Source organism: Ovis aries, chromosome 7 (genome assembly GCF_016772045.2).
Source record: "Ovis aries strain OAR_USU_Benz2616 breed Rambouillet chromosome 7, ARS-UI_Ramb_v3.0, whole genome shotgun sequence".
Classification (NCBI taxonomy): Eukaryota; Metazoa; Chordata; class Mammalia; order Artiodactyla; family Bovidae; genus Ovis; species Ovis aries.
In genome coordinates, this window is record NC_056060.1 from 43,544,265 (window position 1) to 43,568,714 (window position 24,450).

The window sequence follows — 24,450 nt, forward strand, 5'->3', positions numbered from 1 at the left end:
GGATTCTCCAGGCAAGAACACTGGAGTGGGTTGCCATTTCCTCCTCCAATGCATGAAAGTGAAAAGTGAAAGTGAAGTTGCTCAGTCGTGTCCGACTATTTGTGACCCCATGGACTGCAGCCCACCAGGCTCCTCTGTCCATGGGATTTTCCAGGCAAGAGTACTGGAGAGGGGTGCCAGTGCCTTCTCCGCATGTGGCAGCTCAGGCCAAAAAACAAACAAACAAAAAAACAGAGAGAGAGAAAATAAAGGGAAAAAAAGTAATAAAAAAAGAGAATTCCCAACCTGTCTGTGGTTTGGGATTCCTATCTGCCTCACAAAGTGAAGTAGAGGGTTTGTTTTCTGGGAAGACAGATTCATCTTCTCAGAAAAAGCCTCTTTTGTAGTTGGCTTTGGTATCTTTCAGGAATAGGAGGGCAGGGATTGACACCTCATGGAGTCTGGGTTTTCAGCTGAGGTAGAGAGAGAAGACAGTGGTCACAACCAGAAAGTCCAGAGATGGGTGTCATTACCTTGGGAACTCATCTCTCTTAACTCAGCCGGGCTTCATGAGTCATGGAAGTGGATTCCTTCATAAAATAATGCTAAAAAAAAAGTGATTTAGACTTAAAAGCAGCCTGAGGAAAAAAGACACATTACATACCAATAAGGACAGCAGATTTTTTTTTTGGTTAGAAACAAAACAAGTGAAGTTGCTGTACCTGAGCTAACACTTCTGGGAAAGTTGAAACTCGGTTACATAAGATTATTGAGCAAACTTGACTTAAGATGACTCTTGGGGGCCTCCCTTGTGGTCTAGTGGTTGAGAGTCCACCTCCCAGGGCAGGGGACACAGGTTCAATCCCTGCTCTGGGAAGATTCCACGTGTCGTGGAGCAACTAAGCCCGTGAGCCCAGCTACTGACGTCTGTGCACATAGAGCCCGAGCTCTGCAACAGAAGCCCCTGCAAGGAGAATACCAGGCACTACAACAAACAGCAGCCCCCATCGCCTCAATTAGAGAAATCCTGCGGGCAGCAATGAAGATCTAGCACGGCCAAAAGTGAATTAAAAAAAAAAGAGACATTTCCATTGGGGATCTTTTCTTGACTTACTAACAGAACATCAAGCATACAGCTGAGAGTGGCACTAATGCCTTAAATTGTGATCACATCTCTCTGTTAGGGTGAGAGTTTATCAAAAAAGGGGAGATTGTTATAAAAAAGTAACAAGTCCAAAATGAAGTTATTTGCCCCCAGGACAGCAAACCAAGCCTTAGCTGCACTTTCAACCTCTCCCAGGAATGCGGTCTTTAAAGAGATACCTTAAAGGTCCTAACAGCACTAATCAGTGAGACAATCTGCATAAAAAGACCTGGCCCTTCCCTTCCCCCCAAAAGAAGAGCCCCGGCCTGAAACAATTCCTTCTCTCCTTTTGCTAATAACCTCCTTGCCCCACCCTCCTTCTGCCTATAAAAGCCTTCCCCTCTGGGCCTCCTAGTTGCTGGGTGGGATGCTACAAGTCTTGAGTCACCCATTAGAGATAATTGCATGCAGGCTCAACCCTGACCAGGGGCTTCCCTGGTGGCTCAGATGGTAAAGAATCTGCTGGCAATGGAGGAGACCCAAGAGACACAGGTTCGATCCCTGGGTCCCGAAGATCCCCTGGAAGAAAAAAATGGCACCCCACTCCAGTGTTCTTGCCTGAAGAACCCCATGGGCAGAGGAGCCTGGTGGGCCCAAGTCCATGTTCCCGTTGTGTCCTACTCCCTGCCACCCCATGGACTGTGGCCTGCCAGGCCCCTCTTGCCATGGGATTCTCCAGCCAGGAATATTGAAGTGGATTGCCATTTTCTCCTCCAGGGGATCTTTCCAACCCAGGAAGGTGGATTATTTACCACTTGAGCCAAAGGGGAAGCCCCATTAGAGACAATTAGACCTTCTGAAAGTGAAGTGATGGAAAAAAATATTTCATGCAAATGATAACCAAAACAAAGCAGAAGTGGCTAAATCTATACCACAAAAAGTTGACTTTTAGCCAGAAAATGGCACTAGAGACAAAGAAGATCATTAATAATGATAAAAGCCTCATTCAATAGGAAGATACAGCAATTGTAAATATATATGCACCCAGCATCAAATCACCTAAGTATGTAAATCAAATATTAGCAGATCTGAAAGTTGAAACTGTGAGCAATAAAATAATAGTAGGGGCAATTAAAATAGAAATAAAAAGCATCAAGATTAGAAAGAAGAAATAAAATTACCTCTATTTGTGATGACATCCTCTTGCATATAGAGGATTCTAAGGAATCTAGAAAAAAATATCATTAGAATTAACAAGCAAGTTCAAAAAGGCTACAGGATAAAAGGTCAATCAATATACAGGACTTCCCTGGTGGTCCAGTGGTTGAGAATCTGCCTGCCAACACAGAAGACATGGGTTTGCTCTCTGCTCTGGAAAGATTCCACGTGCTGAAGGGCAACTGAACCAGGGCACACGACTACTGACCTGGAGCTTTAGAGCCCACGCTCTGCGACAAGAGAAGCCTCTACAACGAGAAGCCCACGTATGGCAACTAGAAAGTAGCCCCTGCTCACCGCATCTAGAGAAAGCCTGCATACAGCAACGAGGACCCAGCAGGGCCAAAAATAAAAATAAATAAATAAATATTTCAAAAGATCAATATATAAAAATCAATTGTATTTGTATATGCAAATCAGCAACTTGAAAATAAAATTACAGTAATTCCACTTACAACAGTATCAAAAAGAATAAAATACTTAAAGAATAAATTTAACAAGAGAAATGAGAAATTTTAGAAACCACTGTTGAAAGAAATTAAACAAGGCCTAAATAAATGGAAAAACATCCCCATGTTCATGCATCAGGAGACTTGATATTGTTAGGATACCAATACTCTCCATTTGATCTGTAGACTCAACACAATCTGTATCAAAATCCTAGTTAACACCTTTTTAGAAATTGAAAAGCTGATCCCATAATTCATACAGAATTACAAGAGACCCAGAATAGCCAAAACAATCTTGAAAAAGAACAAAGTTGGGGGATCCTTATTTCCTCACTTCAAAACTGACTACAAAGCAACCAATAGTAACAAAGACAGTGTGGTACCAGCATAAGGACTCACAAACAGATCAACGAAATAGAATTGAGAGTTCAAAAATAAACACCATGTGTCTACAGTCAGTTCAACAAGGGTGCAAAGACCATTCCATTATTAGAGAAGAGTCTTTTCAACAAATAGTGCTGAGACACTTGAATATTCACATACAAAAAAATAAAGTTGAAACCCTCAGCTCATATCATATACAAAAAGTAACTCAAAATAGATAAAAAGCCTAATGGTAACAGATAAAATTATAAAATTCTTAGAAGAAAACACAGTAGTGAATCCTGAATCAGCCAATGGATTCTTAGCTATGACAGCAAATGCATAAGCAGCAAAAGAACAATTAGATAAACTTTATCAAATTAAAATTTCTTGTGCTTCAAAGGACACTTTCAAGAAAGGGAAAAAACTCACAGAATGGAGAAAATATTTGTGAATTATAAATCTGATAAGGGACTTGTATATAGAATCTATAATCTTTACAAGCGTTCAAATAAGTAGACAATAAAAAGAAAAATAAATCAGTGAAAACTTGGGCAAAGATTCTGAACAGACATTATTCCAAATAAGATATATAAATGGCCAATAAGCACATGAAAAGGGCTTGTCCAGTGGCTCAGTGGTAAAGAATCCACCTGCAATACAGGAGACCCACGAGACATGAGTTCAATCCCTGGGTTGGGAAGATCCCCTGGAGAAGGGAATGGCAACCCACTCCAGTATTCTTGCTTGGAAAACCCCAGGGACAGAGGAGCCCGGTGAGCTACAGTCCATGGGGTGGCAAACAGTTGGACATGACTGCAGTGACTGAGGACGCACGTGCACGAGCACCTGAAAAGATGCTTGACATCATTCATAACAGTGTTATGCCAGTAACTGTGGCAAGTCAGATGAAAGGGACAAACTCCTTAATAGAAGATGCAAAGTGTGAAAGCTAACCAGAAAGAAAGAAATAATTCAAATGGCCCTGTATCTGTTAAAGAAGTGAATTCATTGTAAAGAGGAAAATCTTTTCAACAAATGATGCTTGAACAATTGGATACCCATCGTCGTTGTTCGGTGGCTCCGTCATGTCCGACTCTCTGCCACCCTATGGACGGCAGCATGCCAGGCTTCCCTGTCCTTCACCATCTCCCAGAATTTGCTCAAACTCATATCCATTGAGTTGGTGATGCCATCCAGCCATCTCATCCTCTGTCATCCCCTTCTCCTCCTGCCTTCAATCCTTCCCAGCCTCAGGGTCTTTTCTAATGAGTCAGCTCCTCATATCAGGTACTGGAGCTTCAGCATCAGCATCAGTCCTTCAAGTGAACATTTAGGGTTGATTTCCTTTAGGAATGATGGATTTGATCTCCTTGCAGTCCAAGGGACTCTCAAGAGTCTTCTCCAGCACCACAGTTCAAAAGCATCAGTTCTTTAGTGCTCAGCTATGGTCCAACTCTCACATCCGTACATGACTACTGGAAAAACCATAGCTTTGACTATACGGATCTTTGTAGACAAGTAATGTCTCTACTTTTTAATATGCTGTCTAGGTTTGTCATTGTCATGACTGCAGACACCGTCCACAGTGATTTTGGAGCCCAAGAAAGTAAAATCTGTCACTGTTGCCATTGTTTCCCCATCTATTTCCCATGAAGTGATGGGACCAGATGCCATGATCTTCGTTTTTTTAATCCTGAATTTTAAGCCAGCTTTTTCACTCACCTCTTTCACCTTCATCAAGAGGCTCTTTAATTCCTCTTCACTGTCTGCCATAAGGGCGGTGTCATCTGCATATCTGGGGTTATTGATACTCATACACACACAGCATGAAATTTGATTGCTATCTCATGTATATACCAAACTCAGCTCAAATTAGAGGACAGATCTAAAGGTAAAACTTAAAACTACGGACACTGACTAGAATTTCTAAAATTATGAAGACTGAAATCAAGTGTTTGCTGAAGATGTGAAGTAGCTGAACCTCCCATACACTACTGATGGGAATGTAAAACAGTGTAACCACTTTAGAAAACAGTTTAGCAGTTTTGCAAGAAGTTAAGGGTAACATAACTTCCATATGACCACCTGTCCTATGACCAAGCCATTCCACTCCTAGGTATTTCTGTAAAAGACATCAAAGCACAAAGTCATATAGAGACATATCTGAAAGCCCAAAGCAGCTTTTTAAAACACATTTTTTGTAACTCTCTCATTTATTTATTTTGGGCTCTGCTGGGTCTGCGTTGCCGCTCGGGCTTTTCTCTACTTGCGGCGAGCAGGGCTACTCTCCAGCTGTAGTACTCGGCTTCTCATCGCGGGGGCTTCCCTTGTTTCGTAGCATGAGCTCCAGGGCACATGGGCTCAGTAGCTGGGCTCCCAGGCTCCAGAGCGCAGGCTCGATAGTCATGGTGCACGGGTGGCATGCGGGGTCTTCCTGGATCATGGGCTGAACCCGTGTCTCCTGCGTTGGCAGGCAGATTCTTTACCACTGAGCCACTGGGGAAGCCCCCATAGCAGCTTTATTTGTTAACAGCCAAAACATTGCAAACAACCCAAATGTTCAGCAAGAGGTGAATGGTAAACAGACTGTTGTACAGCCATGAAATTGATTACTACTCAGCAACAAAAATGAACCTATTAAGTTATACAACAATATGGATGAATCTCAAAGTAATTATGCTGACTGAAGGAAGACAAAAGTGTATACATCATATGCCTCCATTTACATAAGATTCTGGAAAATGCAAACTAATCCATAGTGACTGAAAGCAGCTCAGTGGTTCCCTAGGGTGTGGGTCTGGGAGGAGCTGAAAGGCTTAAGAAGGGGTGGGGGGAGGAAACCTGCGGGTGATATATGTTCATTATCTTGAATGTGATAATGGTTTCACAGATGTATACCTATGGCAAAGCTTATCAAATTGCACACTTTACAAGCATGCGTGCTCAGTCCTGTCCAACCCTTTAACTCCAGGCTCCAAGCCATGGGGCTGCAAAAAGTCCAACACAACTGAAGAACTAACACTTTCACTTTTTCTCCCCTTTATTACAAGGTGGATTCTTAACCACGGGACCACCAGGGAAGTTCCCTATCAAGTTTTCAAGAGTTAAGTTTAATTGCCAGGTTTGTAAGGCCTGAAGGTGAAGAGCAAGGAATCTGAGGTGAGAGACTCTTGGGTTCCAGCCCAGCCTGCTTTCTTGCTCCATGATCTTGGGACCGCTTCTGAGCCTCCCTGAACTGTAGCTTCCCCATCTGGAAGATAGACAGTCATTCCAACCTCATGAGCTAAAATGTTGCAAAGGGAGATGGTTCTGGTAGAGATGGACAGGCTCAGGCCCAACCACATTTACTCCATCTAGCCCTGAACTGAGACTAATTTACTTCAAAACACTGATAAACAAACAGACACATAAATACATCATTACTTAACTTTGCTGCTGCTGCTAAGTCTGCTAAGTCTGTGCGACCCCATAGACGGCAGCCCACCAGGCTCCCCTGTCCCTGGGATTCTCCAGGCGAGAACACTGGAGTGGGTTGCCATTTCCTTCTCCAATGCAGGAAAGTGAAGTCACTCAGTCGTGTCCGACTCTTCGAGACCCCATGGACTGCAGCCCACCAGGCTTCTCCGTCCACGGGATTTTCCAGGCAAGAGTATTGGAGCGGGTTGCCATTGCCTTCTCCTTGGCAGATGGTTAAATCTTTTTGATGCCTGCTTAAGTTTATGTATTTGTCTGGAATGTTCTTCCAGGAAATCCATGTGTGAGCCTCAGTGAGCCCCCAGACCCCCACACAGTGGGTGTGTGTGCTGTGCTAAGCCACTTCGGTCGTGTCTGACTCTTGGCGACCCTATGGACTGTAGCCCACCAGCCTCCTACATGCATGGGATTTCCCAGGCAAGAACACTGGAGTGGGTCACCATTTCCTTCTCCAGGTGATCTTCTCAACCCAGGGATCAAACCCCGGTCTCCTACAATGCAGGCAGATTCTTTACTGACAGGGGAAGAGGGTTGAATGGAGCTAAACCTCCTGCTTTCTGAGTCTTTCACATGCTAAAGCACTTTGTGAAGCTCCTAGAGACTGTCTGGGGTGGGAGGAGAGCAATGGAGACTCCCACACTCTCTTTTGAAATCACCTACTGACATCTCCCCTCTGAGAAGGTGGCCACTGCCTGCCATTCACTGTGGGCAGTCTCTTCCCTGCTCCAGCCTCTCATTTCCAACTGCCTGAGAGACAAATATCCTACCACATCTGACTTTCTTCTGTGTCCTGCCACCGGTGTTCTCTGCCCAGGCCCCCTGTGTCATTGTCCCCCACCATCTCCCTCCTACAAAGCTCAGGAAGGCCCAGTACTTGGTCCTTTCTCCACCCCTAAAGCCCTGCTGTCGTCACCCCCGATGGCCCGTGGTCTAGCTCCACCAGGCAGGGCCTCAGCCACTTGCGGACCCAATTCACCTTTCTTTGCTCCTGAGAGGTCTTCTCTGTTCATCTGACACTCCAGGCCTTGCACATGCTGAGTTTTCCACACCCATGTCCTTCCCTCTGGGATTCCCTGTTGGCTCAGATGGTAAAGAATCTGCCAGTGAAGGCCAGTGTGACTGGAGCACATGAGGTGGCACAGGTGCCCAGGGCTAATCACTTAGGGCCCTGGAGACAGAGTGAAGTCATCCTGCAAAGCCATAAGGTCAGCTTATGTGGTCAAGAGTGGTAAAGAATCTGCCTGCAATGCAGGAGACCTAGATTAGATCCCTGGATCAGGAAGATCTACTGGAGAAGGAAATGGCAACCCACTTCACTGTTCTTGCCTGAAGAATCCCATGGACAAAGAAGCCTAGCGTTCTGCCAGGAATGCCCACAACTACCCATCATCAGGGTCCACTGCAGTGCTGGGCATCCAGGGAGTCCAGCGGCCTTCCCAGCTGACCCAGCTGAAGGCTGCAAGTGGCCTCTTGCTCCCACAAAGGGGAGCAAGAATAGTTCTTTGTACTTGAGGCTGTTTCATCACTGGTGGGGTCCAATGCACTTTTTATTTTTGAAGTTTAGTTGATGTATAATATTACATAATTTCCAGGTGTACAACATAGTGGTTCACCACTTTCTAATGTGGTCTTTGGTATGCAGTAGGTGTTCAGAAATGTCTACAGCTGGAAAGAATGAGGCTAATCCAATGTCTTTGTTTTACACTGGAGGCACAGAGTTGTGCTCGACCCACCACTGCCACCAGGAGTTGGACTTAGGGGGTCTCCCCCAAGGTCCTGCCCCAAGCTAGGCTTTTCTTGCCATTGACTTTGGGAAGGAACTCATCCAGGGGCCAAGTGGGCCACATTTGGGTGGGGGGGTGGCGGTGGCAGGTAGACAACCATCTAGAGCTCACACTACAGACGCCGGCAGAGAGACTGTGTGGCTTCTCGTCAGCCAGCCCCTTGACCACTGTCCCAGACTGTGCTGTCCACCCCCAGAAGTCCCTGGTCCCCACTCCACCTCTCAGAGCCCTCCCCCTGACCTTCCCCCAACTGGTCACTATCTGAGGCAGAAGAGGCCTTAGGAATTATCCATCCAGAGGTCCCAAAAGGTCTCAGAGGTCCTTAATCACCCACTAACTGTGTGTACAACTCTGTGTCTGAGTGTGTATAAATTTCTGGAGCAAACATCCAGAGATACCAGCTGAGACTTAAAGGGCATCCAAGACTCAAATGAGACAAAAAACAATGATTTGTTGAGCCTCTCATTATAAAAGTGTTAATATACTTAAGGCTCTTAACAACTGTGTGCTCCGTTGCTCAAACATGCCCAACTCTTTGGGACTCCATGGACTGTAGCCCATCAGGCTCCTCTGTCCGTGGGGTTCTCCAGGCAAGAATAGTGAAGTAGGTTGCCATTTCCTTCTCCAGTGGACCTTCCTGACCCAGGAATCAAACCTAGCTCTCCTGCGTTGCAGGCAGATTCTTCACCACTCTTACCAGCTGACCTTATGGCATTGCAGGATGACTTCACTCTGTCTCCAGGGCCCTAAGTGATTAGCCCTGGGCACCTGTGCCACCTCATGTGCTCCAGTCACACTGGCCTTCTTCTCGTCTGTCAAATACACAAATCTTCTTTCTACCTTAGGAGCTTGTGATGGTTCACCTGGCCCTTTCCTATCATTCAGGTCCCAACTCAGATATCACCACCCAATCGAGAGTCTGGACCCAGGGCTTCCCTGGTGGTCCAGTGGTTAGGAATCTCCCTTGCAATGCAAGGGACGAGGGTTCGATCCCTGGTCTAGGAAGATCCCACATGCAGAACAACTAAGCCCCTGGCCCACAACTACTGAGCCCACATGCTCCGAAGCCTGAAAACCACAACTAGAGAGTCCACAGGCCGCAACGTGGAATGAAGATCATGTGTGTGGCAACCAAGGACTGATGCAGCCAAGTAAATAAATATTGAAAAAAAATCTTGGACCCAAGTCACTGTTTATCCTTACAGGGCTCTTACCACCGTGTGAAATACTTTTCTCAGTTGCCCCCGGTGTAAAACTATGTAAGGCAGAATGTGAGGGCTAGATGAGAAGGCCCTAACCTTTTCGTTTGAACATTTCATGTTTTGAAAGCATTTGCAAGGGGCCTGCCATTCGTAGGTTTGGGGGGGAATAGGTTATATTCGGGGCTTCCCTGGTGGCTTAGATGGTAAAGAATCTGCCTGCCATTCGGGAGACCTGGGTTTGGTCCCTGGGTCAGGCAGATTCCCTGGAGAAGAAAATGGCAACCCACTCTAGTATTCTTGCCTGGAGAATCCCATGGACAGAGGAGCCTGGCAGGCTACAGTCCATGGGGTCACAAAGAGTCAGACACAACTGAGAGACTAAAACTTTTCATTTTCACAGGTATATTTGACTATGAGCCTCAATCCCAGCCTAGGCCCTAGGCACTGGTGGGGAAGTCTCTACTAAGGGATGAGAGAAGGAAGAGGCGGAGCAGTAGGAGGAGGGGAGACCCGGGATCAGGCAAGCAGGGGTGGCCCTCAGGGACAGGGAGGAAGTGCCTGCAAAAGGGAGGCAGACAAAGAAGAAGGAGCAGCTCCACCAGAGGCATGGGTTTGCAGTTAAGGAGAGGGCTTCTTTCAGGTTTTAACCAATTAGCTTCAGAGTTGTCAGAAATTTGTGTAACAAGTATGCAAGGAAAAATTAAAATGTACATAGTCTTTGACCCAGCAATTCCACTTGTAGGAATTTCTCCACAGATACAGGCATGTGTGAAATGACTCATGTACAAGGCAATTCACAGCCACCTTGTTTAAAACAGCAAAAGACTGGAAACAATCTAAATGTCCATCAGGATTTCCTTGGTGGTCCAGTGGTTAAGAATCCACTGCCAACGCAGCGGGTACAGGTCTGATCCCTGGTTGGGAGACTAAGACCCCATGTGCTGTGCTGCAACTAAGCCCATGTGCCACAACTTCTGAACCTGCACTCTAGAGCCTGCGAGCCGCAACTAATGCAGCCCACGTGCCCGAGAGTCTGCTCTCTGCAACGAGAAGCCACCACAATGAGAAACCTGCGCACCACAGCTAGAGAGGAGCCCCCGCTCACCACAACCAGAGAATGCCTGCATGCAGCAGTGAAGACCCAGCATGGCCGAAGATAAATTTAAAAACTAATCAACGTCCACCAGAAGTGGACAGGCTTGACATATCAGGGTACATCTACAACATGGAACAGTACAGGGACGTTAAATACAACACAGAAAGTCTGCGAAGTGCTGACGTTGAATAACCTCCAAGATCTCTGCCAAGTGAAAGAAACAACGTACAGGACAATATATACAGGGTGCTACCATTTATATGAAAAACTAAACACACAAATGTTTATAAATGCTCAGGACATCTCTGGAACTTGTACCAGTTGCTAAGGGATGGGGTTGGGGGTTAACGTTCAAGATTCTTTTTATTAAAAAATATATATATATATTCTTTTTATAAAATTGAGGTAAAATTCACATAACATGAATCATTTTAAGCATTTACAAGTATACAATTCAGTATATTCCCACTGTTGTTCAACCATCACCTGGATCTAGTTCCACATTTTCATCACCCCAGAAAGATACTCCTGTACCCAGCAGCAGTCACTTTCCATCTCCTTTCCTGGTAATCACAAGCCTGCCTTCTGTCTCCAAGGATTTGCCTATTCTGGGTATTTCATAAAGATGGGAATCAAATAATACGTGAACATTTATGTCTGGCTTTTTTCACTTCGTGTGCTTTTTGCGGTTTATCCATGTCCCTACTGTCTGTGGATTTTTATATTCCATCATATGGACGTAGCACTTTTTATTTATCCACTCATCTGTGGATGGACATTCAGGTTCCCATTCCTGGCTCATGCGAATAGTGCTGTTATCAACAGTCATATATAGGTTTTTGTGTGAATTCTTGTTTTCAGCTCTTTTGGGGTACATATCCAGGTGTGGAATTGCTGGGTCAATTGGTAGTTCCATGCTTAATTTTTAAAAAAGCCTTTACATTTCATTTATTTAATTTTTATTTCTTTCTGGTGGCGCTAGGTCTACGCTGCTGCACTAGTTTTCCTGAACTTGTGTCCCCCGCATTGTCAGATGGACTCTTAACCACTGGACCACCAGGGAAGTCCCATGCTTAACTTTTTTAAGAACTGCAAATTGTTTTCATTGTTCTTTTGCACTGGAGGGAGGGATAAATTGGTAGATTGGGATTGATATACACATACTACTATATACAGTTGTTGTTTGGTCACTAAGCCATGTCTGATTCTTTTGCTACCCCGTGGACTGTAGCCCACCAGGCTCCTCTGGCCATGGGATTTCCCAGGCAAGAACACTGGAGTGGGCTGCCATTTCCTGCTCCAGGGGATCTTCCCAACTCAGGGAAGGAACTCCTGTCTCCTGCACTGCAGGCAGATTCTTGACTGCTGAGCCACGAGGGGAGCCTATATATAGAATAGATAACTAATAAGAACATGCTGAATAGCACAGGGAATTCTATTCAATACTCTGTAATGACCTATCTGGGAAGAGAATCTGAAGAAGAGTGGCTAGGGGACCTTCCTGTGGTTCAGTGGTAAGGACTTGGTGCTTCCACGGCAAGGGGCATAGGTTTGATCCCTATTTGGGAAACTAAGATCCTGCACGCCACTCAGCATGGTCAAAAAAAAGAAGAAAATAGGAGAGTGGTATATGATATGTATAACTGACTCACTTTGCTGTACATCAGAAACTAACACAACATTGTAAACCAACTATACTCTAATTAAAAAAAAGGAGTTATTTTGAGTATAAAAAATTATTTTGCACCTTGTGAATTTTAAACTAGGAATATCATGTGTAAATATCATCTCTTCCCAAGAAAAAGAAAAAAAAATGAAGGTGGACATTCATGGAAAAGTAAAAAATATACAATAAATGTCAGAGTTTATGGTTAGATAAGAAATTAGCAAATATCCATCTAGATAACTCCTGGAAGAACACTGCATTTTGGACTTGGCCCTCAATTCAGGTTTAACTCCTTTGTTCCGTTCTAGTTCTAGGAGTTGAGTATAGGGAGTCCTGGGTCCAAACCTCAGTCCTGTCAGTTACAGCTGTGCATTGTTGTACAGGTTAGTTAATCTCTCTGTATCTCAAAGGTAAAATAAAGAAAAGTCATCTCCTCAGCCAGCTATGAGAGGTGAATGAACTCAGGAGTGTATTATGCTCAGCCCTGTGCCTGGCACATGGTTGGCAGCCTAGGTTGGCAGCTTTATACTAGTAGGGTGTGTTCTCTGCAGTCTTTTTCACATAAATTTCTCTGGTTCCCAACATGCTCAAGGTACTCCTGGAGGCCTGGACTTGCTCAGGAGAGCCCTTGTTCCATAATATTTCACCACCCCTAAAGCCACACAGTCCAGAAAAGGGGCTAGCCAGGTGTGAGTATACAGGAACCAGAATCAGATGCTGGGAAAGGGGCCTGCTGTCTGTAAGGACAGGGCAGGGAGCATGGCTTGCTCTAAGGAGCTTTGGAGCCCAGGACCAAATGCTAGGAGGAGATGGGTGGAGACACAGGGGGCACTGATTTGGGTTTAAATGGAGGAACAACTTAAACTTTTTTTTTTTTGGTCATACCACGTGGCATATGGGATCTTAGTTCCCTCACCAGGGATCAAACCTGGACCCCTTGAACTGGTAGCATGGAGTCCTAACCACTGGACCACCAGGGAATTCCAACAACTTAAACTTTATTTATTTATGGCTGTGCTGGATCTTTGTTGCTCCTCGGGCTTTATCTCTAGTTGCGGCAAGCAGGGGCCACATTCTAGCTGCGGGGCTTGGGCTGCTCATTGCAGTGGCTTCTCTTGTTGTGGAGCACAGGTTCTAGACCGAGTGGGCTTCAGCAGTTGCAGAATGTGGGATCTTCCCAGACCAGGGATCGAACTGTCTGCTGCACTGGCAGGCTGATTCTTCACCACTGAGCCACCAGAGAAGCCCCCAACAATTTAAACGTTTAACTGACAGGACATATGCCAAGCACTGTGTTAAACACTGTTGTGCAATTCCGCAAAAGGTATCCCCATTTCACAGATGAGGAAATTGAGGCTCAGAGTCCTTAGTCATTTTACCCAAATTTACAAAAACAAGGTGAAGCAGGTTTAAATCCAGGCCTGTCTCAGCCTAGAATATAGAAACTTAGCCTCTGTGCTAAGAGGTCATTGGCCAAGTATTGAACAAACGTTAATTATCACTAATCATTATCTGATACAAATACAGCTACAAGTAGAACTGGAGTTGCAGCAATGGAATGAGCAGCTGCGGGTAGGTGTGGAGTTGCCTCTCCCCAAATTCAGGCAGAGGCTGGATTGGCTTCTGTGTCTGATGCAGGGGGTTGGATTCTGGGGTTCTAGCTGTTGGGGTCCAAGGAGATTCCCAAGGTATGCCTCCAGAGATGTTGATGTAGTTGTTTTCAGATGGGCCCTAGGAATCTGTCTTTTTCAAAAGGTGATTCTGGTCTGCAGCCAAGTGTGAGGTCCACTGGCTTGGATTGACCTCTAGGGCCCCTTCTAACACCGAGTCTGTGATCTACATGCCCTAATGCCCACCTCGGAGGAAGCACTCTTGTGGGTTAGACCTTGCCCTCACCCCAAGCTGCCTTCTTAAGCCCCTAAGGCCTTAAACAGAATGACCACACCTGCACCGTGCCTTCAGAGCAATTAGCTTTTTGGAAGGCAAAGGAGACTGCCAAGATGGAGACCACAGGGGCCTGGCTGCCACCTTCAGTGGTGAGGGTACAACCAGTCCATCTTCTCTCGTTGTCCTGCTCTACCTCACTCCATACAGAGCCCTGATCACCAAAACATTGCCGTTTGCCCCACTGGACCCTGGTTAAGTGCAACCATTCCTACTTTCAGCCCCGGGTCTTTCTTGGAAACTCTGCCCAGTGGGGCCAGCTTACTGTGCATGCCTGGCAATTGTGCAGTATCTCTGGTCTGAGGGGCTGTATCCTCTCCCAGGCTCTGGGAGGCCAACATCTCAAGCAGGGAAACAGACCAGAGAGCCATTCTCGATGACCTTTGGCTCCCTGGGAAGGACTCAAAACCAGTAAAAGTTTAGCAAGTGCCATTTAATCGTTGCCAGAACTTAAAATTCATTAAAAAGAAAAAAACAAAACCCACATAGACCTTCTGGGGAATAAAAGATCATTTGAGGACTCAGTTCAAAAAGATCTTTGATTAGTTTTATTTTTTCTTAGAAAATTTTCAAGCCACCTGTTTGTAAAATTCAATAAAACATGTGAAATGAACTCAGGACTTGGTCTGTGACCTCAAGTGAGTTGATTTCAGGTGCTGAACTTCAATTTCCCCATCTGCAAAGGCCACTGGCCCAGTGGTGGGGTAGGAAGTGGCAGTGGGGCAGGTGTTTTGAATGCTGAGAGGGAGGTATAAGTTGGGAGCCCCCAGAGTCCAGGCCAGAAACCTCTGGCCTGCCAGACACCCTCTTTTGGGTTTCTGATCATTGGTTTTAAATCTTCTGCTTCCATTTCAGGTTTCTGGTATCCCATTCTTTCTCCCACATTGGGAGAGGGGAAATGCAGTCATTGACATGTGAGTATAAAAATACTTCTCTCAGAGCTCTTTCCATGGAAACCCAAGCCTTTCATTCATTCAATATTATTTACTGAACTTGAGCCAGGCACGGAGGATTCAAAGATGCATAAAGACACCATCTCTGACCCGAGGGTCTTCCCCTAATTCTCAGCCATGTGGAGACAGAGGAAATAATATCTTTGGGGAAGGGGCATTGACGGGGAGACACTGCCTTTTGGGAAGACTTAAGTGAAGTTCATGGTTCTATTCCTTTGCTGATTTTATAATCAACCCTCCTGTGGCCCTAGTCTTCTTTTTAAAAATATTTATGTATTTATCTTTATTTGGCTGTGCCAGGTCTTATTTGTGGCATGCAGGATCTTTAGTTGTGGCATGCAAACTCTTGGTTGCCACATATGGGATCTAGTTCTCTGGGCAGGCATTGAACCCAGGCCCCCTGCTTTGGGAGCACGGAGTCTTAGCCACTGGACCACCAGGAAAGTCACTGCCCTAGAGCTTTGAGGACATCTAAGAATTCTGAGAGCCAGGATCTCAGTAAATACATACAAAAACCTGGGTAACTTATGAGAACCTGAAAGGCATCTCTAGTTTTATGATAAAACAAACCCTGAGAGAGATTAAACTACCTGCCCATGGTCACACAGGTTGCCATAGTCACCTGGACTCAAACCCAGATTTGAGTCTGGCACAGCTGTTTTGGAAATACTGTTTGCTTTGGATTTGAACCTGGGAATTTTGTAATTATGTGGCCTGGAGTAAGGAGGGCAAGAGGAGAGGAGACAGCTCAGGAACTTTGGGCTAAAATGACCCAATCTCTAATCTTGACCTGTTACCACTCTGACCTTGACCTTCGAACTAGAAGCAGGGCCACAGGCAATAATTACAATCTCCAAGAGCTTACTATGAATTCTCATATAACACATCTCTGGAGTTGTGCACTAGTATCCCCATTTTAGAGATGAACTGAGAAACTCACAACACAGGAGGCAATGGCACCTCACTCCAGTACTCTTGCCTGGAAAATCCCATGGGCGGAGGAGCCTGGTGGGCTGCTGTCTATGGGGTCGCAGCAGCAGATAAGCTCACAACAGGGCTGTTTCATGCCTTCCCCACCATCCATGCCATCCAGCAGTAGCTAGGCAAGTTCCCCTAGTTCTCCTGAGCCTGTTTTCTAATTTATTACCAGGACAGCAAGAATTATTCAGAAGGCATTTACCTGCTTGGGGCAGGAAGGAGTAGGTACTTTATAAATGCCAGCAGCCCGAAACCTCTTGCACTTAAGTGCAGCTTAACTCTCCTGTGCCAAGAAAATACACCTCAGATATACACCAGCCTTTGGGCCTCAATGTCACTCTCTCTACCTGCCTTCTTGTTGCTCAGACTTTCTTGACAGTGGGGGAACTGGGGTTAGAAAGCAGACCTGCCCTGAGGTAGTCAGGCACACCCTTAGGATGCTGGGTCCCAGGGCAGCATTTCTTAGGAGTGAAACCATTTGACTCTTTCCCTTACCCTAAGAACAAACATCAAAGGATAATGTATGTACAGGAAATCAAAGAGAAAGGACCACAGGCACCAGATAACCCAGAAGCCCCAGGAATGACTCACTGAACACCTGCAAATGCCCACCACTCACCAAGCTCTTTACTGGAGGCTAGGGGTCTGCAGAGGTAGAGTGCTAAGGCTGTATTCACCAGCAGGGTTTGTGGACACAGTTCAGAGTCAGATTTTCCCGTCTGGTAGGTGAACTGCAAGACAAGGCATTCCCCAGCTCAAGAGAACATAGAGAAGGCACTCTGAGAGCATTCTAGAAGGGGAGTAGTTGTCTGGGAAGGAGGTAGTTCCAGGCAAAAGGAACAGAAATGTGAGAAGCTCAGAGGAGACATGGAGCCTGGCACTGGGGGTGGGGGCAGAAGAACCTGTAGAGGCAGCTAGAGGTTGGGTTACTAGGTTACAGTTGGGGGAGACAGATGAAAGTTTCTACCTGCCAAGTGATCTGCCATTTCTACATCCTGAACTCTTCTCTCTCCAGCCCTACTTGTATCAACCCCAGGTCAGCATGGATGGGTAGTCGTGCCATCCTGGGTGGGACCTTTGCATTTATATGATATCCAGTTCCCTTTGGGGTCAGATATTCTCCCATTCCTGGGGTAGTGAAGGGTAGAGAGAGGGACATTCCTTGGCAGTTCAGTGGTTAGGACTCTGCACTTTCCCTGCTGAGGGTGTGGGTTTCATCCCTGTTTAAGGAACTAAGATTCCAAAAGCAGCCGTGGTGCAGCGTGGCAGTGGGGTGGGGGTGGGGGGTGGCGTGGTGGGAGGGCCGGGGAGGACAAAGACAATGGATGCCTTCAAAGTGCTTAGGGCTGGTCACATATAGGAAGTTTTCTGAGGCATTAAGCATCCTTATGTAAGATGTTTCTTATGAAGGCAAAAAAGAAAAAATAATGCAAATGCCTAACAACAAGAGATAAGTTGAATTACAGCACATCTAATGGGGGTTAAGCAATCATTAAAATTTATGACTCAAGAACTTAAAAAGAAATGTTCATGATAGATTTAAGAAAAAAAAAAAAAGGAGTATTTAAATTGTTTGGCAATTTTGTTTTTTAAAATATGCACAGACAAAAAGACTAGGAGGAAATATTAATAATCTTGCTCGCTACACGGTAGATTATTCTCTAAACTATTTTATAATCTTCCAGCTATTCAACAATAAGCATGGATTGCTATATCATCAGAATAGCAATAAATATCAGCTTCATGTCAGGAAAAATATGGTGATGGGGGTCAACTGTGGATCCTGCATTATTTGTCCTCTCTTTGGATTTCAGCTTCCTTGTCTATAAAAGGTAGACCTGAAGGACAAGTTGAGAAATCTTTCCTCTTTGAAAAATTCAAACTAACTTCTAGAGGATGCCAGAGTTTTGAAAATGGGCCAGCCTCCCTCTCTTGGAACAAGGAGGGCTGACCTCACATCTTAAGGGGAGGGAGGACTTGGATTGACATGGAGAGAGGGCCGGGAGGGGATGGATGGTAAAGGAGGAAGAACATTGCTGGGCCAAAATTGGAGAGATACCTACTGGGAAGATCTACACTAGGGGAAGGAGCAGAGGCTGGGGGAAAGGGCCAAACTGCAGACAAGCCTATGAAGGATGGTCAGAATACCTGGGGGTTCATGGGTTGCTTCTGTCTGGAGGTGCCAGAGGCTGGATGTACCTAGAAAACTCTGGGTAAAGTGAAGCTCCATCACTCTTGGCAATGCCCGATTCCTATAGGAAGCAGTTTCCCTCATGCCTACGTGCTAAGTCCCTTTGGTTGTGTCCAACTCTTTGCAGCCCCATGTAGCCAGCCAGACTCCTCTGCCCATGAAATCTTCCAAGCAAGAATACTGGAGTGGGTTGTCATTTTCTCCTTCAGGGGATCTTTCCAGCCCAGGGATCGAAGAAAGTCTGCATTGGCGGGTGGATTCTTTGACACTAGCATCACCTAGGAAGCCCCAGTTTTGCTCATAGTAGGACCTAAACAATGTGTTGGCAGTGGAGGTGGTGGGAAACCAGGGTGGGTACTCCTGACCTTGCCACAGCAGGCAGTGGTTGCTTAACAATTACCTACTAAATAAGTATCATTGGGAAAGATATTGCATATCTATAGACCTCAATTTATAGTACTCATCTGTGAAATGGCAGGTTAGGAAAGATTATAATTTGTTGGGGAGATTAAACACTGCATACTTCCATACTCCATCCTCCCATAGGATACTGCCGTCTCTATTTAGAAGTAGGCACATTGAAGCTCTGAAGGGCGGAGTCACTTGTCCCAGGTCTGGGATCCTAACTGGTTCATGACTGCAAAAGTAGCTTTTCCCACTCCACCGACGCGGTGTGTCGCTTCCAGCCTTAAAATACAGGTGCCACTACGAGGTTTGGCAGGGAAAGTCTGAACAGGCACCAAGTGCAAAGCGATAGAGCACTCCCGGAGACGCCTGACTCTGGGCGGGGTCCCGCAGGACTTCCCTCCTCTCCTGGCAGAGCCTTTTCCAGTCTCGACCGAGCCTCTGGCCGGGACGCCCCGGAGCTCGAGGTGGGGACAGGGGCGCTGGGGAGGAGTTGCTGCTCCAATCCTGGAGCAGCTTCGAGGGGCTCCAGGTTGCTGCGCTTCAAGCGCGACCCGGCGTGGGCTCCGGTTTTCACAAGGTGGCGTCAGGGGCCGGCCGCGGTCGGCGCGGGTTTCCAAAAGTCTGAAGGAAAACCCAATCGGGGGCCGCGCCCTTGATACCCGCGGAGGGGGAAGTCACCGCACCCGTGCCCAAGCCTCGGGCTCTGAAGAGGAGGGAAAAAGATGTGCAAGCGTGGGTTTGTGTGTGACGGGTGTGTGTGTGTGTTGGGTGGTATTTAAGCCGCGGGAGGCGAGGACCCTAAAGCTGGGAGTGGGGCGCACGAATGAAACCTTTTCGGTCCTTCGAGGTACCGACCCACCCCGCCGCCTCCAGCGGCTAATAACTGGATCCCCGAGACTCGTCTCCCAGCCCAGAGTCCTAGTCGGTGACTGCCGGCGGGAGGGGAGTTTGAGGTCTAAGTCCCACCCTCTGGGCTGGAAGCCTGAGGCCAGAGAGGGGAAGTGGTTTCCTCAAGGTCACGCAGCAGACTGCGCCTAGCCCGGGCCGAAGCCCAGGTATCAGCCCCGCCTGGGCCATGAGCCCCAGAACCTGGCCCTCCACAAGTCCGACGCTGGGAGGGAGGCAGGAGAGGGCGGACGGGGGCTGGCTGGCTGGCTGGCTGGGGGAGCTGGGGGGAGGTGAGAGCGCGCCGGACACCCATAACCCCAGGTCAGAGTTCAAAGCGGAGACTCCTTCCTGAAGCGGACGACCCTGGAGTCCCGCCTCGGGCGCCCCCTCGCGTGGGGCCGCCGGGCTGAAGACGACGAGGGGGCGAGGGAGCGTGGGGCGCTTGGCACCCAGTCCCACCTCTGGCGGGCTGGGACGGCGCGGTGCGCGCGGTCCCTTTAAGAAAGTTCTCTGGGTGAGTTCACCCAAGTTTAAAAACTCGTGGTGGAGACGGGAAAGGGGGAAGGGAGAGGGAGAGAAAGGACGCGGGAGAGAGGGGAAAAGCCCCGCCGCAGACTGGCGCGCCGCAGCCCCGGCCGGGGCGAGCCCGCAGCGCGCGGCGGGGATTGGCTGCGCGTTCCCTCGGAGACCGCGGCGAGGGCGGGGGAGGGGGCTGGCCGGGCCCCAGCTGAGGCCGGTTCCGGCCCCCGGCCCCCGCCCCCCGCCGCCTCCCGGCGCCCGCCCCCTCCCCCGGCGCCCGCCCCGCGCCCCGCCGCCGCCGCCGCCGCCGCCGCCGCCGCCGCCGCGGGCGCACTCGCCGGTCGCATTGAAAAGGCGGAGGCGGCGGCCGCTCCGGCTCCGCTCCGGCTCCCGGTGCCTCCCCACGCCGCACCCCCTCCCCGCCTCCCGCACCCGCCAAACTTGATGTGACCCCCCGACCCGACGCGGCGGCTGCCCCTCTCACCGCCACCCCGCCCCGCACCCCCCGAGCGCACTGCTCACCGCGCCCTCCCCACCTCCTCGCCGGGGCCGGGCGCCGCGCTAGCCCTCCGCGCTCCCTTCCCCTCGCCACTCCCGCCCCACCCCACCCCCCGCACCATGAGCAACCTGAAGCCGGACGGCGAGCACAGCAGCGGCGCGGGCACCGGCACCGGCGCGGGCACGGGCTCCGGCGGTACCCTGGAGGAGGAGGTGGGTCTGCGCCCCGGGACTGGTCCGGTGAAGTGCACGCGGAGGGGGGCGGGGGACGGGGCGCGCGCGGCCCCCCGCGCGGTCTGGCAGCGGCTCCCGGCGCCTTCCCGCCGCTGCCCTTCGGCCGGGGAGGAGCAGCCGGTGTCCGGCGGGCGGGGGCGTGCGGCCTGGACTACCCCGCCGGTTGGGCATTGTCTCCCCGCCCTCCCGGGCTAGGGGCGGGTAGCGCGCCGGCCGCCGTCCGTGCGTCCCGCGGTGGGCGAGCTGCGCCGCGTCCGCCCCGCGCCGGCTGCACGCGCGTCCCTCGTTCTCCGCACTCCGCCCGGCTCGCTGTCCTCTTGCGAGGCGCTCCTCCCGCATGGCCGGGACTCCCGCCTCGGCTGAGAGAAACAGCGGGATTAGCACGGCGGGCGGGCGGCACCCTCGCTCCCTTGCACTTTCCACCCTGACCCTTCCTCGTGACCTTGGAGGCCTGGGCCGGCTGCGCGGTACCTTGGTTCACTAGAGTTGTACTCATGGCGGGATAGACGGGCTTTCTTCACGGCCCCAGATGTCAACTGACTGATTTGAGAAGGAGTTGCCTAAAGACTCTCAGTCCCTGGTTCTCCTCTGTCGGATTTTGCCCTGGCAGCCAAGCCAGGACCCCAAAGCTGGCCCCGGTGGGATTCTACAAGAAATGTTCACCGTCCATGTGCTAGGAGGAGGGTGTCTGAAGGCTTCGTGGAATCACCAGCAGCTGGGTGGTTAATTGGATGTGGCAAAACCGGGAAGCTGTGTGTATTCGGGGTGGAGTGGTGGGTGTGTGGATATAGCCTTAAGGCTATCATTGAATGGAGACCAGAAGCTTGGCCGGCGGAGACAAAACTGTTGTGGAAAGGAGGCAGGCTTCGCTGCTCTTTCTCTCTCTGGAGGGGCCTCTGCTGTGTCACTGTAGGGCCAGGAGACCCTTCCTGCCATGTCCGGCAGGCTCTTGCCCAGGAAACCAAGGGCCAGTTATCCACCCTGAGCTCCCTTCCCTTTGGTCTGGGGGAGAAACCGCAGAGCCTCTGGTGGGGGTTGGCGGTGCTGCCTGCTTCCCATCCGGTGGTGCCGGCCTCCGTGCTATAGGTTTGGTGCAGAATGGCGGCACTGGCCAGGCTGGGCTGGGCTCCTTACTGTGGGAGGGGTGGAGGGAGGGTCACTGGGCTAGCTCCCACTCTTAGCAGTTCAGAGGCCTGGTGCCAGCCCCAGTCCACCAATGGCATGACATCTTGAGAATCTAGGTCTAGATCCCGCTTTCTGTGAGGAAGGAAAGGTGGAATACATAACCCTTCACGACACCAGAGGGTCTGACATCTGTCCCCGAGTGTGGTGTGGGCTGGGGTTCTTTTGGCTCCTAAAGGCCTTGTCTGTCTTGGACTTTGATGCTGACAATCTCTTGGCATTGAGGACCCCATCCTGACCTTATCTGGTTGTTTAGAGTCTCCCCTGAGAGTTGGGGGAGGGTGACAGGGTTGCTGTGTGTGTGTGGGGTCTCTACTGAAATTGTCCATCTCCTGTGAAGCTGGACATGGACCCAGAACCACTTCTGCTGGAGGGTTGACTTCAGCAAGGATTTTACCCTACCTGAGACCCTCAGACCCACCCGTTTGAAGTGGGAAGGGTGAACCATGTGGCCAGTCTAAAATCTTGGAGAAATTTGAGGTACTTGTCACTTTTTTCTGAGTAGCTTTTCTGAGAGAGGGCAGAACCGTCAAGAAGTGGAATTTCTCTCCTTGTGGGCAGAGGTGGGCTACAGCCCTGTAGTGCTTCAGGGAATCAGTGCAGTCGGTGCTGGGGAGGGAGCATGGGCTCTTGCTACTACAGAGGTATAAAACCAAGGGCCGCCGTGGTCTCTTGGAGCCCCACATCTGCTCTGGTCACGTAAGCACTAGAGTCGGCCCTTTTTCCAAAAACTCTTCAGCCAGGGTTCCATCTTAGATTGGTGGTTTGAGCAGGAACTGGACATATTCTCTTCAGCCTAGATGCCCCCTAGGTAGGCAGTTCTGCAACCCCGAAGAGCCACCGTTGGAGAAATCCATCTTAGCAGAGGTGGTTCCTCTCAGGGCTGACCTAGGCTGGCTCTTCCCGGTTGGCTATTGGACATTAGCTAAAGCAAACCTAGGAAGGCGAGGAATATGTGGCTAAGTGGGTGGATGTTAGACCTGGAGGAATGGGAGAGGCCATCCAAGAAGACGGAATAGTGCATATGAAAGTAGGGGTGGACTGTGGAGCCACGTGGCTTATTTGGGTGACTGCGGGGCATTTGTTATGTTGAAGTGATGCTGGGGGCCACATTATGAACAGCCTGAGATCATGCAGGCCTGGGAGGAAGGCATTTTTCTGTCACTTGGGAAGGAGATGGGTTAGAAAATCAAGTGTCCTTTTCAGTCTAGAGGCTATACTCTCCCCTGGGTGTGTCTTGGCTGGTACCTGAGCTCCAGGAGGTGCGGATGTAACATCGCACAAGAACGCAGCTCAGGTTGGATTTGCCTCTGATGCTGCCCAGACCCAGACCCATGCATTGTCTTGGCTTCGTGATTCTTGAGGGATGGCTGGATAGTTACAGTGTTTCTGGGGAAAGATATATTTGGTTTGAAAGTATATTCTATTTTGAAAACGGAGACTTCACTTTCATAAGACAAGGTAGTATTAAGTTACAGTAATTACTCATTGAGGACCCCCTGTGAGGAGTGGGGTATTTGGAATCTTGGAGTAGGGGTGAAGTTCAAGTTTCTAAAAGTTAAAGTTTTAAGCCAGCTTAACGGTAAGTTATAGAAAGGCAGGGTTAATGGTGGCTAAGGGAGCTACAGCTTGACCTAAGGGTCTTGCCCCCTCTGTGTTCTCCATCCCCATTTTTGTCCTTTGCATCCACTAAAGTTGGGTCAAAATTGCTTGCTGCAGGTCTGGTACCCCAGGGTCCATCGTGTGTCCTCTAGGGGTCTCTGAAGAACCAGTTTGGTCCCTAGCCTCTGGCAGGATGGGTCAAGGTTAGCTCTCAAATGAGCAAAGGAATTTTAGGGTCAAGTGTGTGATTTGGGCACTGCCCCCTTTCTTTTCTCTGCCACCAAAAATATTTGCCAGGATCTGGGATATCTTGGTGCTCTGTCTGAAGACTTTCTAGGGGATAAGGGGAGGGAAGCATCTATGCTTCTGGGCTTTTACCTGGAAACAGGACCTGAGCAGGTCAATCCAGACAGGTTCTGGTAGATCAGACTCCCCTCTGCCCTGGGGATTGCTGGGATGTGTCTCCTCTGTTCAGATAACCTAATGGAGAGACTGAACTATTTGCAGTACTGTCGACCCATATCTAGTCTTTATAACAGGTGTTGTTTTGAGCATTTGACCATTTTAACTCATCTCACTCTCATAACAGCGCTGTGCTGTACTTATTTTATTACCATGTTATAAATGAGGAAGCTGAGACAGAGGTTGAATAGCTTTCATGTAGCTCGTGAATGGTTGATTTGGGATTTGAACCCAGAGTTTGCTCTTAACACACTCTGCTGGCTCTTCTGTTCT

General features: G+C 48.8%; 1 long non-coding RNA gene across 2 annotated transcripts in view; it reads right to left on the reverse strand.

The window, feature by feature from the left end:
- Positions 1–21,057, reverse strand: part of LOC132660037 (uncharacterized) — a 48,080-nt gene extending 27,023 nt beyond the window's left edge. For both annotated transcript variants that reach the window (XR_009601198.1, XR_009601197.1), the window contains exons 1-3: positions 20,827–21,057; positions 2,245–2,291; positions 513–584 (exon numbers count right to left, since the gene is read on the reverse strand). This is a non-coding gene — a long non-coding RNA (uncharacterized LOC132660037). The remainder of the gene's footprint in view (positions 1–512; positions 585–2,244; positions 2,292–20,826) is intronic.
- Positions 21,058–24,450: the final 3,393 nt, after the last annotated feature.